Genomic DNA, 16,643 nt, shown 5'->3' with positions numbered 1-16,643 from the left:
GTGCAGCGCAACCACAGGGTGGAAGGTTTCCTCTGTGTGTCTGAGATCACACACATGCACACAGCACAGAACAAAACACACGCACACCAGCACAAAAACGCAAGACTTTTGTGTCGAACCTGCAATCTTTGGATTGCACAATCACTTTTGCTCTGAAAAGTCATACCACTGTTAAACCCTCGGAACGGGGGTCTAACAGACTCTGCAGCCTCTTCATTATGCAATGTCTACTCAACACAAGCTAATTGTAGCTTCTACTCGCAGTTCTGCTTAAAATAGATTGTTGGAAAAAAAAAAATTGGCTTTCATGTGCCCTGAAAACTGTTTTTGAGACAATCAAAGGTTTATATCCTTAATTTCCAGCTCTCGGCTTCAACAGAGCCCATTTCATTTGAATTCTTCACACCTACAACAGTTTCTTTAAGGACTGAATCTATCATTCCCAATTCTCTCAGATCTCATCACATGTCAGCTCAATCCAAAAATGGGTAACATTTTTCCAGGATTCAACAGAGCCTAATAACACAATGCTGGTTTCCCTTTTGCAAATGAATGCATATCACAGTGCTTTTAATTTGTCATGTTTAATTAGATATTTAAATGAGTCATTAATTACCACGAGGCTGTTTCATGAACAATGCATCTGACTATGAGAATAACCGACTGGGGTCTGCTGGATCGCAGCACTTCTTCAAAAGTGGGACATTTTTCTGAGGTTTAAAAATAAGCGTAACCTAATTTCAGCTACATTTCGGGGATGACATTTACATTTACAGTAACATTCTGAATTACATCACGACTTGATATAAATTGTTAATGCTTTCAGCAGACAAGAGATGTTGGTTCGGCTTTTACTGAAAGAGAAGAAGAGGAGTGACTTCAATAACAACAGAGCCAAATGCTGTACAAAGCATAAACTGGGCAGCTTTTGGGAGGCTGAGTGTATATAAAGTTTATTAAGGTCAACCTCAGCATTTCTTAGGTGATTCCCTACAGTCATCTAAAATTAAAGAAATCTGTGCAGCTGCTGTTCTCGTTCTTGTGTACTGGGAGGCTCTCTTATAACAATCCACAGCTACTCTGACGATTGACAAGCCGCCTGAAACACGCACGGTCGTTACCACACTGAAGCACATGGAAGTGAAGAGCCAGGCCAAATCAGGGAATTAGGAAGGAGTCGAGAAATAATGTAGTATAATTTAATTAGTATTGATCATTGGTCATTGGTGCATGTTAACTTTTAAGGAAAACCAGTATTGTGCACAGATAATAAGCACTGTTACAAGATCCCCTTAAAATAACATGTAACAGCAAAGGAATATGCAGACTTACGTCACACACACACACACACACACACACACACACACACACACACACACTATTACTGGCATCGTTCATGCTAATAAGATTCTTACTCGTCACAGTTTTAGACCAAAATGTTTTGTGGTGTCACTTTATATCATATCACATATCACACACCATTAATTAGTTGCTTATTTCTTTGTTAGTCAGTTAGATCTAATTCATGTACAACAACTTCCTTATTGATTATGAATAAGCAGTAATTAGGAGGTTATTGAGAGGTACTCCTAATTAATGGCCTAGGAATTGTTGAATGTGGTCATGCAGAATAAGGCATGAATAAGTGCTTTATAATGACTAATAAAGCAATAATATACGTGGTAATGAGCAACAGGTTAATGGTGAATATGTCCGTTAATATAAAGAGTTATCTGTTTTGCATCTGTCACTTAGAGTAACTGAACAATCTTAAATTAAAACACGTTATGAGCATGACTCCCACTTTTCCGAGGACACCGTCATCCACAATGTCCATCACGAATAAACGTCCTTAAGTCTCCTCTGAAATCATGGGAAAAAGATGCTCCTCATGACTCCAGAACAAATGATTTGTTCATGCTGTGTGCTCAGATAAAAATAAAGATTTTCTGTCTATTTGCTGAAACAATCCCGCGGTTCCTGACTTAGATAACCCACAGGCCTTGGTGAGAACACTTTTAATTGGAACTACTCTCAACCTGAGAACAGTCGCTATGAAAAGTGAGGACTTTGTTTCTGGAGATACATGTTATTCTGTTTTCTACAACCTTGAGCAGCACAAATGAACCTCCTCCATCCATCTCCTTAGCGTTCGGCTAGTGGCAGAATTTTCTGAGATGGGTATCTGAAAACCTCAGCACATGAAAGAGAAAATATCTGCATCATGGCTACATCGGACTTTGAGTGAGTGACAACGTGATTTTTGGTGAACTGACACCTTCACAGTTTGTTGTTAACCCGTTCCTCTGAACTTTGTTTCATCAATGCTCAAGTGTTTCTAGAATTTCCAGAGAAGTAAGTTCAGTATTTTCTCAGCTCTACTGTAGTTGCATCACATGACTGAGCAGAGTTTTAAGGTGTCACTGTGGTGGAGGTTTTAATCTTTAGGTGGACATTTTGCCACAAACACATGTATGACACCGGTCAAGTAGAAATTTGAGCTACTTCAGTCTTTTCATGCCACTCTCTGCTTCTTCTCCACTATATCTGACAGCTTTAGTTACTGGTTAACAAAGGCTTTTTGTACAGAACACACAGAGTTTATAAAACATGTTTCCTTATGAACGGAACTACCCAACAGTCGATACAAGTACAGCCAAACAATTAATCAATGAGCCAATTAGAAAATTAATTGGCAACTACCACTGAGGCTATTTTTCATGCAAAACAGTTCCTGCATCACAAATGTGAGAATTTGCTGCCTTTCCTTTGAATTACTGTAATTATTTTGATGTATTTTCACTGAGCTTTGGACTGCTGGTGGGACGAATCAAGCACTGTGTCGGTATCACTTTGGGCTATAAGACCTTAGACTAGCATTTCTCACTACCTCCAAAATTCTTACAAGCCGAGCCACCCATTGATTCACTTGGAAAATAATCATCAGATTTATCCATAATGAAAATAATCATTAGTTGCAGCCCTATACAGAACGGCTACAAGACAGCTCCACCTCAACCAGCTACAGCAGCAACGTCCTGCTTTTCCATCAAAGCATGATTAACAATGATCCAATGATATATGATGATATATAATGTATGACAGTGACAGGGGACATTTTCTGCATTAGTGTCTTTACTTTTAATGCTTCATATACATTTTCCTGATTATATAAGTGACACTTTCAATGCAGGATTTAACTTGTAACTGAGTATTTTTACAGTGTTGTATTACTACTTGAGTGAGGGATTTGCATATGCACACAATAACTGCCTTCAGTTCTTCCTTTCCACTGTCAGAACATGACCCATATGACCTTGTTCTTCTCCTCACCTGTGAACAGAAAACCTCACACTTAGCTGGCCACTGGCCCTTGTACCTCCCACCCGAAGCTGCCTGCACCGATCATATAAAGATTCCCCAAAAAGCCTCTTTTCCATCTCCACATTGGATTAACAAAGCCGGCATTCATGCAATTTTCCTAATTGTAGCCAGAGATTCACAAGGCTGATATGTTCCCGTCATGCTCCTGAACGCAGCTTTCAGTCTCTGTCATCACATTAGGACAAATCCAACTAAGTGATTATTATCAAGGGCAACAATGGAGTAAACCCCTGAGATACGAGGATTGCTGCATATGAGGGAGTGTGAAGCATGACTCGAGCTCAGTAAATGAATTAAATTAACTAAGCACACGCCGCTTCACAGGCTTTACGCAACCAAGACAAAACTTACAATCCTCATCAGGCACAACCGTATATTTTCTATTATCTTCAGCACAGACCCGTAACAGGATATAAACCTGTAAAGAAGCCTGCCCTCTGTGAGCCCCACCTTCAAACCAATCTATCACGCCATCTGAAGATCAGGCATCAATGCACACGTAACCCGCGACGGACAGAAATAAATGAACGAAAGAAGGAGGGCAGTGCAGAGGACGACTCGTCTTCCAAACATCGCGAGGCAAGTTCATCAGAGGCTCGGACTACAGCATATTACATCTGAGAGGAGACGAGAAATCACATCATGTCCATGGCAATCTCCGGCCCCGCGGGACACCACTGCACTGTGCATAACAACACGGAGTGATGGGCGAGACAGAGAAGAAAAAAGGGAGAGAGAGGGAGGCAACAGTGGGAGGAGAGGGAGGGGGGTGTTACAGCTTAACCCTCTGACATTTTTGCCATCAGCTGCAATGCCTATCTCTAAGCCTCACACACACACACACCCACTGAGGGCTAAGACCTTGTAGCTTCACTTGGAAATTCAGTTTGCAATTCAGTGCCTATCCCAAAGTGACCTGTTACAAGCGGTCACATAACACACGCCGTGAACGTAACCTGCTGAGCTATTTGTCCCGGACTAACATTCTAATCTCATGAGCAAATATGATTTGGAGTCTGCTCAAAGCTTCTGGCGACGTCCTTCTCTTAATGAGTGCTAAGTGACAAGTGAAAGGTTATCTCTAAACGAGAGTGTCAAACGTGATAAAGGCTTCCGCCGCTGTGTTTTATGTAGCGCGGTGGAATATGACGACATATATCACGCGATGATGGAGGAACACGCTCGCGATGGTTTATTTCGTTGTCACAGATTGCTCTCTTTATGGCAGTATTTTTCAGAATTGGGATGACGCTTTCTGCGCGGCACAGATTCAGGTAGGAAAGTTGCATGAACACAACACAAACAAACATGGAGGAGAGCGAAGGTGACCCAGAACGGGGTAATTCTGAAGAGGAGAAGGACTCCCATCAGCCAAGGCGAAACAAGGAGCTCGTAACTAAAAGATGGGCTACTTCTGCTGCATGAATGTGTTTGGGTATGAAGAGTCAGAATGACTTTGCAAATTGTGCCGCAGACCAGTCCCCGCCACAGACTAAAACACCACTAACTAACTAATCTTCAGTTGAAAATAGTTGAAAATAGTCCACAAAAATGTGCTTTTTACTCCTGTTTGAGTAACATCTGCTCAAACCTGCAGAAGCCCAGCTGTTAACCAAACTCAAAGAGGTTTTTTTCTTTTAAAAAAAGACAACACATATATTTCTGACATTGTTTTTCCTGATCAAAATGTATCACAGCAGGAAATTTTAATTTAAAATTTTTTTTTTTTTTACATTTGATTAAGAGGAACATCTGGGCAGCTTTCACTTGTACTACATCCTCGGAAAAGTATTATGTAATTTAAGTATAAATAAATTATAGGTTGTATATTATATATGACTGCACCTGCAATGTGATTGTGATGCTATTTTTGCAGATGCAAAGGCTCCGTTGTTCGTCTCCCACATTCCCACATTTATATCTGGCATGACGATGGGGAGGAGGAAAAAAAAAAAAAAAAGATGTATAATCTTAAAATGTTAAATACATAAACATTTGTAAAATCCACTCTCTTCTATTCTCAGCAGAGGACAGTTGGCAGCTCCACTCGGGTTGCTGTTGGGTATAAAGCACTGTTTGTTTTATCTGTTCCACACCCGATCGTGTGCCTATGATCTCCTCAAATGGCAACCCTTGTGTAGTTTTATTTTTAGAGTTACACAGGATTTTGACATTTCACTCGTTTGCCTCATCCTGTGTCGCATGGCGAAATCTTTCCACCATAAAACAACAAAGAAAATCCCAAAGGTTGCTCGACAGATTTCTTTGTTTCTCTGAGTATCGGGGTGTATGTGGGTGTGTGTGTGTGTGCGTGCGTGTGTGTGTTAACTGCTGAGCTACACAATGTGCAAAGCAAAACAACATAAATGGGGGGCTAAATGATAAAATGTGATAAATAAAACTCTGCCTGCACACATACCCTGAACCCAACACTAAATAAAACGTGAGGGGGAAGTGAGTGTGAGAGTTTTCCATGTGTAAAGAGGCTACGCAGGTCAAGCTAATAAAAATAAGAGGAACAGACTAGACACAGTTTGTTCTATCTCTGCTTTCTGAGTGCACAGAGGACAGTTCCAGCGAGAGACTTCATAAGCTGCAAATACAGTATAGTGCTGATCCTACAGACTCAGGCAAGGCAAGACCCCATTTTCCTCTCACTTGACTCGACTTAATTAACCAGAATGAGTCAGAAGCAACATTCAGGATTTAAGATTTATCCTTATGGGATTGGGGATCTCTCTCTCCCTCTTTGCCTCTCTCTCTCTCTGTTTATGGTTGACTTCAGTGCTAACTTCCTGCTCATTACTTTAATGATGGTGCTACTGTGAGCTTATGCTCACGAGTGCAGTTTGCTTTTTAACGCCGCAGTTTGGGAATAGCGAGCAACGCGCACACAAACACGCAAATTCGCGCATGCGGCGGCGGAGAATCAAATGAAATCAAAATCCCACGTATGCATTATGCATGTGTGTCGTAGCAAAAGCCAGCTAGCAGCCCTGTCGAAAAACTTCCAAATGCAAGAACCTTTCACAGCATGTATCAGAGCGCCGGTTGCATGACACCCACAGTGCTCCGTGGCCACGCGTGCAGACACTTACTGAAAATGAGAGTTAATGACAAGGGGAAAAGTAAATGGAATGCTGGGGAAAGAGCGACGAACATCTTTTTTCTCCTCTGAAGTAACAGCCTAACTCCCTACATAACTGTAATACAGAGAAAGAGTCTGACAGACAGATATATCCAACCCCAGCTCTCTGCTTTTGCTTTAGATGCATTATTCATCTGTGTGCCAATTTGGAGGAACCCTCCCAATCCCCCAGCTAGCACCAAAAAGAGGAGAAGAGAGAGAGAGACAGGCAGACTAGAGAGAAAGAAGTCACAGCGAGAGTGTCAGAAAAAGAGAAAGACAGAAAAAGAGAGAGGAGAGGGAGAGGAAAACACCAGAACAAAAGAACGAGTGAGACAGACGCAGAAAAGCGGGTGCAGGAACGGCTCAATCTCTCAGCTGCAATGTGGTGAAACATCCAAACAGGATTTCAAATGATCCAGGGAGACTTCTCCCTATATGTTTTGATATTCCCAGCTCTGCCTGGCTTGTCTGCGCAGAGCAGATTAATGACGATTTCCACGCTAAAGACTCTTAACCCTGTCGAAAAACACAGAGGGAGCAAAGACCACGGGCCTGAAGCTCGCTTCTTTTAGCCCGAAACTGCGCACTGTTGCTAAATCTCACTCGCACATGCTGCAGTAGAAATGCCAGTGCAAGCACGCTGTCAGACATACGCAAACACTCTCATAACCGCATGATGACGCTGAGAACTACCATTTTTGTTCCTAGCGCGCTCTGTCGTCATCTTTTACTGACAGCGCGGGATCTTGATAATGTCAGGATCATACCATCATCGCCCTGGGCACGACCGCATCCACGCAGGCAGCTGCTGAAGCTGTCCATCCTGGGACAGCCTGCCCCAGATGTAACCCCACACATTCAGCCTCTGTCTCTTCTTCGCCCTCTTTCCAGGTTTGTTACCTATTATGGCAGCGGGCTGTCACACGTACAGCCCAGATCCTCTTTAGCATCACAGCCAAGCAGAAGATAAAGTGGTCACTCATAGTGGTACCTCCTCACCATGATGGATGTGTGTGTGTGTGTGTGTGTGTGTATGAGGGGGGAAGGGGTGTGGGGAGGGTAAGTGTGTGGGCTGGATCAGTAGGATTGCTGTTTAATCTGCCGCTGTCTCCCCATAACGGAGCTCTGAGCTTTTAGACTTAACAGCTGGTTGCATCTACCCCCAAGCCCACGTTGCTGCACTACATAGAGGACTGGCAGGCTACCTTTGGCTGTGGACACCCACAAACCTCACTATTCAACCTCCCTTTACACTAATTCTGTAGAATAATATCTGTCTGTACCGTATCTGAAGTGTGACGCTGGGTTCATTATTTTACGCAGCCTTGCCACGATGTGATCGTTTCTACTGTAGTGTTATGAAACAGCATTAATGAATGGTGCTGCTGTGAAGGGCGTTGGCTTGCGCTCCTCTGCTGAAGGATCTGTCAAACTGCGGAGCTGCTCTGAGGATTCGCCTGTCAGATTTGGCCTTATTTGCCAGTTTGCTGTGATTCTGCTCCCTCAGCTTTGTCGCGTCACCATTCGGATCGCTTGGGAGGGCCCCTGGGAGACGCTCACATGGAGAGTATATACCAGGGCTCGTAGCTGATTTACATCAGGTCAGTCTTTTCAGAACAGACAGAATGCTTAAGCTTTACGAACAACACTAGTTACGAGGGTTTAAGCAGCTATGATAATCTCCCGAGGTGCTGTCATCACAATCAAACAGGCCTGGAAAAGTAGGTCTCGCCCTTCATATGGCATTGACAATTTATTTGAAACTATTTAACGTTGAGGATTCACGACAAGTTTGCGGACGAAACATCAATTTGCAGTGAGGAAGAATTCTTTCAACATGGGAACAAACTGAGTAATTACATAAGCAATGACTGAACAGACACCTGCACAAACTCTAACATGTAAGTGGAGAAGGACAATATATTAGAAACGTTTCAGTAATGCAGTACAGCATCTCTAACTATGGCCTCGAAAATGATCACAGCATTGAATCAACACTACCATAATAATAACACTGACAAAAAAGTACACTATGGGCTTCACAGAGGCAGGATATATTACAGGCCTACTGTCTTGGATTGCATTCGATTTACAGCCGTACCTAATAAACTAACTTAGTATATATATAAACATGTTTCTGTGCTTCAGGTTGTGTGCACAGTTTGTGATCAAAAAGTAATATATTTCTTTTGCTCAAGATGGACTTAACAGCATCGCAGAGTCAGATGTGCCCAAAAGCCATTTACGCCAGCCCACAGGGATCAAAATCACAACTCAGACCAATGAAAAAAAGATGTGACGGGGCGGGCGGGTGGGGGGGGGAGTCAGTTTGCATCCCCGCTTTTAAAATTTGCAAATATCAACATTGTTCTGTTGTTAAGGGTATTTCTGCATCATGGGCTTGTTGGATTAAATGCAGAAACACAGACAAACATGAGTGCAAGCAGAAACGCAACCTTATGTGAGAGGTGTAATCAGTTCAGGGTGTCAGATCAGGACACTATTTTAGTGCCCAGGTGTGAATGCGGAAAAAAGGAGATGTCCAGGTCTAGGGTTTAGACAGTGTATCTGTCTCAGGTGGAGGCGCACCAGAAGGTGTGTATGAAGTGAGCCTGATGAAGAAATAAAGGCGTACAAATGCAAAAGTCCATCAAAGATGAACTGTTTGTGTGTGGTTCTGTAACAACAGAACACACGCTGCTGTTTCTACACACACGTGCAGACCCACATGGCAGTTCCAGTTCCCAGGTCTCGGGTGGCGAGTGATGTTTTCACACTTGTGTGGGGAGATTGCTATTTCTGCACGGAGCCAGATAACTCAATTATTCATCGCGGATGCTGGTGCACTCACTTTACCTCTATAAGGACGGGGGGCGGGTGTGTCTCGCTCTGAGTGTGTGTTCCCCGTGTGCATGTCTGTGTATGCATCTGAGTGTGCGGGCGTGTACAAGAAGACCTCCAACAGAAGATGAACCGCTGACATGCCACACCACACAGCAGGAGAGGAAAGAGGCAAGAGGAGAAAAGGAAAAGGAGCTGTCATAAACATGGCAATCAAAGAGATATGAAGCGGGAGGTGAGGATCAAAAGAGCAGAAGGAGAAAAGGGAAGGAATTAGTTCCCTTATCTTCTCTGTAAGCCAACTGTGCACCTTCCAATCCTCTCCAGCTCAATAAACGGTTGCAAAGAAAAAGACTTTTTGAATTACCAGCAAAACTGAAACTCAGCTACCGTGGCGCTCAACCTCTCTGCACAAGGGGGCTTTTTATGCACCTTGTGCAGTCTTGCTCTTGTGGTCTGAAACAAAAGCACCGTGAGTCAATTATTGACACCACTACTTGTTATTATTCTCACACATATCCCACACGTTGTTTTGCCATGACCTTTTTGCCAGTCATTGTTTCAACAAGACGCACAGAAAGACGAGATGTGGACAGGAGAGAGAAGAGGCAGGTGGATTCGAACCCACAACATCACTAGTGCATTGAACAGTACTTGTTGGGTTTGTGGGTAGACGCCCACTTAGCCGCAGATCTTTACACAGTCAGAGTGTAAAGGCCGTGGATCAGTGTGTGTTGCTGTGAGTCCACAAACAGATGCCGAGTGCTGCCCCTAGAGCACATTTATCACCCCTGACACCATATGGAGTCCTGGGAAGTCCTGACAAACACACACACACACACACACACACACACACACACACACACACACACACACATAGCCTACAGACACAAACATGTGTCCGCATATGCACACGCTGTACATGTAAACAAAGACAATTACACGCACAAAGAAAACCTTCAGCCACCATAAGGCAGGAGACAGAAATGTCACATGAACGCACAGACGCACGCAAACAGCAGAATTTTATCTGCGCATTTTGCACATTTGTTGCATCTCCTGACATCAATCATTGACTTCAAGCAAGCGGAACCGTGCACATGTATGACAGACACCTAATTCTTTGTCAGCGGCGGCCTATCTCTGCCTGTGCTGCCTCTGTTATTTCCCTGAGGATGACCCCGGAGAGCCAATAGGAGCGCTTACACATGCCGACACTTCCACGCAACCATTAACCACAGCACACCCGCCCAGTGGCTCTTTTCATTAGCTTAACTCTCACACAGTCACACAGACAGACAAACTTAGCTGTCTCATTTTACACACACATGCATGCTCGAACACACACACACACACACACACACACACACACACACACACGCGCTTCCCTCCACTTTAATCTTTAGGGGAGGCAGAATCTATGAGTGATTTATTTGAAACCATTCCCCAGGGGTTTTTACGGGACCAAGCCAGTACTCAATCTGATCACAGCATTCGCTTTCTATGTCAGCAATTTATGAATCCTCCTCCCTTCAGCCTGAGTTTGTCTGGGTGTGCGTGTGTGTTTGCAAGAAAGCTAATGAGGGATGGAGAGGTGGCAAGAGGAACTCTGGAGAGAGAGAGAGAGCGAGAGAGAGAGAGAGAGAGAGAGAGAGAGAGAGAGAGAGAGAGAGAGAGAGAGAGAGAGGGGGGACGACACAGGAAGCACGAACTGGCACTGTGATGAGTGTATATACTGTAAGTTAGCATACTGTCTGTGGCAGACGCCCCCATGGTTTTGGGTGAGTCACTCTCTGCGCTTGCAAGCTTGCATCCAATCTTACATGCCTCAAGATGCAACACAGTTTCTGTTTGTGTGCGTACATTTCAGCAAACCCCTGAAGAAAGCACAACATGAACCTCAATTCCTGTGTAAAAGCTAAGCCCTGGCACAACAAAGCCAAAGCGCGGCACACCCTTCAATCGTCACGCTTCCATCTCCCATTCAGGGTCCCACTACCACAGACCATCCAGATGACTGTGTCTAATTTCCACTGGATATTCCATTTCCATTTGAAAGGTGGTTAGCGCCCATTGAGCAGCGTTATCGTGGCCGCGCAGACAGAGAGAGGCTGCCCCGCTCCTCCCCGGCTTAAGACGGAAAAGCGATCGATTTGATTCAGCCTTAAAAGCCGGGTCAGCCTCAACAATGGCAGCTCGCGGAAAAACCATTACCCCAGGTGAATTCTGAAATGTTAACCTACATGCATGTTTGCCATCATCCTGCCACTCTCTGTCTCTCTATCTCTGACTATCCTACACAGCACCACAGATGGAGAGGAGACAGGAGAGAGCTCTGTGGGTTGCTTCTCAATGGAGTATGCAGGCTCCTCTCTGGGTGAGTCATGCTGCCTTTCTTTACACTTCTTGTCCAAGGCCACCTACCTTACACCTCCACTCCAGCACAGCTACTGCCAAGTTACTACGCCTGCTCATCCATTACACTACTCACAGCCTCTGACACAGTAGAAAAGTCACAGATGACTAATATGATCCAGCTGAAATGCCTGCTGCTGCGCTGAAAATGATATGTGGCGTTTTAAGCTGAAAGCTATACTGTATATTAGTCAGAATAGCATTATTTTTATGTAATTCGCCTGGTTGAGAGATGTTAGATGTGAGGAATGTGGTTGGAGTGACAGACAGCTCGTTACAGCTCAGAACCGTTTAAGCCAGATTCACCAAGCAGGGACAGATTTCGCCATTGATGAACTCAACGTCAAAAGGCGACTTAGTGTTTTAAACTAATTCAATGTCTTGTTTTGCCCGACCGACAGTCCAAAACCCAAAGATATTCAGTTTACCATCATGTACAACGAAGAAAAGCATCAAATTCTGACACTAGAACCAGCAAATGTTCGGCTTTTTTACTTGAAAAATTACTAAAATGATTATTTGATTATCAAAACGGAACACTGTATCTGTATATTGCGTGGGTACAGTTAGTTGTGCTAATGAGAGTTTTCTCGACAGTATTTGATTCCAATAAGGAAAAAATAAAAGGCACAATAAATGACATTATATTAATATTTTCCAGGACTGCTGCTAGCTGCTCAGCATGACAGAAACAGATCATATCAGCAGTGATTTCACTTGGTGTTTGACCTGCTGGCCTCGCATGTTTGATGCCAGTGAGATGTATGTGTGTGACAGTGTGAAGCGGGTTAATGTAGTGCAGGGGTTCTGCTAATTGGGTTAGTGCACGGTTTGGCTAATTGGGTTAGCAGAGATTCCATGACGGCTACCACGCTGACAGACCCAGCTTGCTATCGATCAGATGGGTGAATTTAGGGGACAAACACAGCAGGTTCTTTCATTAAACAAGTGCGAGCACGTGCAAACAGGACGAAACGCACATGCACATACACACGAACGTGTCAGATTACACTCGAAGCCACTGAATCGACTCAATTCTGACAGAGGGAGGGAGGAGGTGTATGGATCCCATCAAATAAAGCACAAAAAGTGCTGACAGCGATGACGGGTACTTAGGAAAACGGCAGAAAATGGCTAAATAAATATGGATTTGTGTGTGAGCGTGTGTGTCTGCATGAAAGAGAAGCAAAGTGTGTGAGAGAGAAAAAGACAGAGACCACTTGGGACCTCAGCTCTCTTTCATGTGGAGGTGAATACATAAATAATAAAATTAAATCATCAAAAACAGCCCAAAATAGTCCCAACTGTTCTCTCAGCAACACACACACACACACACACACACACACACACACACACACACACACACACACAATCATACGTTCCACATTCTTCAAAGTTACATTAGTTGGTAACAGTCTTCAAATTTAATAATCTATGAATTAAAATGTCAAAATGATGACAAAAATATCTTCTTTTTTTTCCCACCAGTTACACAAGAATGAAAATGACCTGGGTGTAGAGACAGCAGTCTTCCTGATTAAAAGTGTCATTCTACAATAAAGAGAAGAACTGTCAGTAATGTGGTTGTGCATCTTCAGGCTTTGATGTGCTGCTTGCTTCTGTAGCTAACCGTTATCTGATGGGTAGCTAGGTGCAATCTGCAAGGTGTCGGGGGAGCGAAGCACTAAATAAAGACATTTTCAAGGTTTTCAAGCACGAAGGAATCTCAACCCCGGTTGTGTCACTTCGCTTCCTCGCTTAACACAATCTGCTGCCTCCCTCCTAAAATAGCTCAGTGTTTCTCTGAAGCCAGGCTCTTGACTTAACACCAAGATAGACGGATAGGGTACGTGCAGCAGAAAAGACTATGTCAGTGCAAAAAAACCACAACATCCACGCTGCGACAAGCACACAAACCCACTGCGAGATCTGGAGAGAGATTTTGTGCTGTGTGATAAGTACACGCGTAGTTCTGCCTGCTTTGGTTTCGATATGGGAGGATCACACACCTGTGACAGCGCGCTCAACATCTGGCCTTGAAACATAAAGTTTATGACCTTTCTTTTACTCCTGAATGGTGTAACTGACCTCACAGATGCCAAAATGCCAAGCCAACGTGTCCTCGCGTATAGAGATATTTCCAAATCTTGAAAGTTGTCGAGGGCCTGAAGCCATAATCTAAATGGATAAGCCCCCTCTTGCTTATGTTTTGACTGCACTGTGAACTATTCTTTGCAGCTGGAGGCAGCCTCTGGAGTGGAGTTCAGCTGATGTGATCTCTTTCCACAAGCCACTCTTATTAAGCAGCACCACTAAAAGCCAGAGGATTCTCTTACTAAACCAATCAATATAGGATCTGCCTTGCCCTGGTCCCAGGAGACCAGGACTCCACCCTTCATTCTTCCTCCAGCTTTCACTATCTCTACAAGTCTCAGTCATTCATGCGAGGCATGAGAGTGAGGTGGATGCTGTTGTGTATGTGTGCATCTGTGCGATCCTGCAAACCCAAGACAGATCTGATTCCAAATGCGGCGCTATCTCAAACCTCAGGAGGTGAAACAGGTGAAAACGGTCCTCCGAGGCCGGGCTGAGGAGCAAACCGCCTGTTAATGAATAAATAAACACGCCAGTCGGCATGAACGCCCCGCTGTCCTCATGCTCTTTGAGTGCAGAGGCTGATCTTCCATCGCTAACACCTGTGTGACTGTCAGAGGAAATCAATAAACAGCTACTGTTGCAAAGGTGAACTCGCCCACCGGCGCGCGCCGTGTCTCCACCGGCTGTCTGCGTCTCAAACAGGAAGAGACATTTATGGCAGCGTGACACACCTGGTATTCATGTTAATACCACAACAGTGTCGCTAATTAGAGCCAAACATACAAAAATATGCACACTGTTAATATGCAAATACAGACAGATGGCTTAGGAAGGTGTAGAAACACACATACATAATACAGTTACACATACTCGTACTACTGCTCTGTGGTTTCTTTTTTTGTCATTCGGTGTATTTAGATGGAAGCCGATAAGAAATTTGCGGGTGGAAGTGCGAAAGCAAAGTCTGAAGCAACACACCTGTAGCCGGCAAGTTGCTCGTTTGACGCTAAACCTAAATCAGAGCATGAAAAGTGGTTATGTAAGACCCCCCCCCCAACACGCACCCCACCCCATTTCCTTAAAGCAAGAGCAGGCAATATTTTTATTTTAAAGTACGCCGTATCTGACGGCATAAAACACAACACAAAGCAGACGTGCCATAGAGAAGAGCTTCCTGTCTCCGCTAATGAGACCCAGATGATTCGCTCTGTTTGCGCAGATTAAGCTGTTGTTGGTATAAACACTTCTCCACCCACAAGAAATGACAAACTCCAACTTTAAGAATGAAAAACTAAACTGTCTCCTCTTTTTTTTTTTTTTTTTTGTTTTCAGCTTAAACACAGAGCACCCAGCTGCACTAGAGGCTGCGAGGCTTTTTCAGTGAGGCGCTGAGCACCGAGTGAACCGCCAGCAGCAGCAAGCCGAGGTCACGGAGCTGCGTATTCACGGTGCTGAGAGAGGTCACGCAAAGTCACATTTCCTCAGGTCAATAAAAATGAAACAGATTGATTTCTCATTAATTAAAATTGTTACTTTGCATACAAATGGTCCGAGCGCGAGGAGAAGAAGAAGTCGTCGGGCTGGACATCTTCATCCATGTGCTCTCTGACTTTGATTAGATGGAGATCATTATTTCGGCGGCCACAGCTGCACTGATTTACTGTAACTCCTCTGTGTGCTGGCTCACTGGCACAAGAGTGGCATACCAGCTCAAAGTTGTGCCTCTCGTGTATTACCATTATTTTTGAGTCATGAGGCTAGTTATCTGATTTTAATATCGGTTGCACCATAAAAAGCATTTTTAACCCATTTCCCAAGCCAAATATGAATGAGTTGCTTTGTGTGAAAATATAAAATATGGCATTGAAGCATTGCTATTTGACAGTATAACAATAACAGATATGCCATGTCCAGCTACCATCTTTTTCTGGATTAGGAAAAAGAGGCACAACTTGGAAAAAAGGTTAGAGGTCATTTGCAAAGGAAGGAAAACTTTTCTCCCTGAGCTATTTATTTTTGTGAAAACTGGGAGGCTTTGCTCTGTGTCTTGAATGTAATGCTAACGCACGAGATGCAAAAACCGGGGATGCAAAGGCACCTCCAGCAGCTTGGAAGTGAAGGGGCACAGGTGACAGAGGGGCTGATAAATGATGACTGAAAAGCCACATGCATATAATAAAGAGGTTTTTATACGCCACCACAAGGCTAATAAATCAAAGAGCGCTGGTAATACTTGATATGAGTTGAGAGCTGCGGGAACATTTCTTCAGCGGAGGCTATAATTCGAAGCTCAAGCTTCACCTGCTGCTAAGACCTTGAAAGGTTTTCAAACAGACTAAAAACAGTTGAGGGGATGTAATGCACGAGCTTCGGGTCAGGAGCTCGCCTTGTCTCGGCTCACGTGGTGTGAGCAGAGGATGGAGGACATTTTCTGCATGTCATAACGGAACTGAAATGTTCAGAACAAACATCTTATTTCATGCTCTTGTGTTGTGATTGTATCTCAGCAGACATAATGGGGAGTTAACAGCTTGTCTGTGTAAATCACTGTTTTTCTTTGCTGCTTTTATTTATTGTGTTTGCCCTTGTATTATAGTCATGTTCAGGGACATTATGCCGTAATGCTGCTGAGGCATGAATCAATACTTATGAATTACAGCGCTCCTGCTCTAATGGCAAGCTACTGCAATGCTGCCTGAAATGTATTTAGTGCATACTGAGATGACGGATACTGAACTACTGCGCTTAACGTGGAGGATTGTGTGTAATTACATGT

At 43.9% G+C, this 16,643-nt stretch overlaps 1 protein-coding gene across 3 annotated transcripts in view; it reads right to left on the bottom strand.

Annotated features, from left to right (window-relative positions):
- Positions 1-16,643, bottom strand: part of LOC143326532 (uncharacterized) — a 37,275-nt gene that overhangs the window by 16,134 nt on the left and 4,498 nt on the right. Inside the window, exon 1 of one of the 3 annotated variants that reach the window (XM_076740121.1) lies at positions 7,282-7,394. The exons of the other annotated variants lie outside the window; for them this stretch is intronic. The gene's annotated coding sequence lies outside the window, so the exon portion shown is untranslated. Of the gene's footprint in view, positions 1-7,281; positions 7,395-16,643 lie in introns of those variants that run through there. 3 annotated transcript variants of the gene reach the window in all.

Source organism: Chaetodon auriga, chromosome 10 (genome assembly GCF_051107435.1).
Source record: "Chaetodon auriga isolate fChaAug3 chromosome 10, fChaAug3.hap1, whole genome shotgun sequence".
Lineage (NCBI taxonomy): Eukaryota > Metazoa > Chordata > Actinopteri > Chaetodontiformes > Chaetodontidae > Chaetodon > Chaetodon auriga.
The sequence above is the reverse complement of the archived record's forward strand: the minus strand, read 5'-3'. Positions and strand labels throughout refer to the sequence as shown.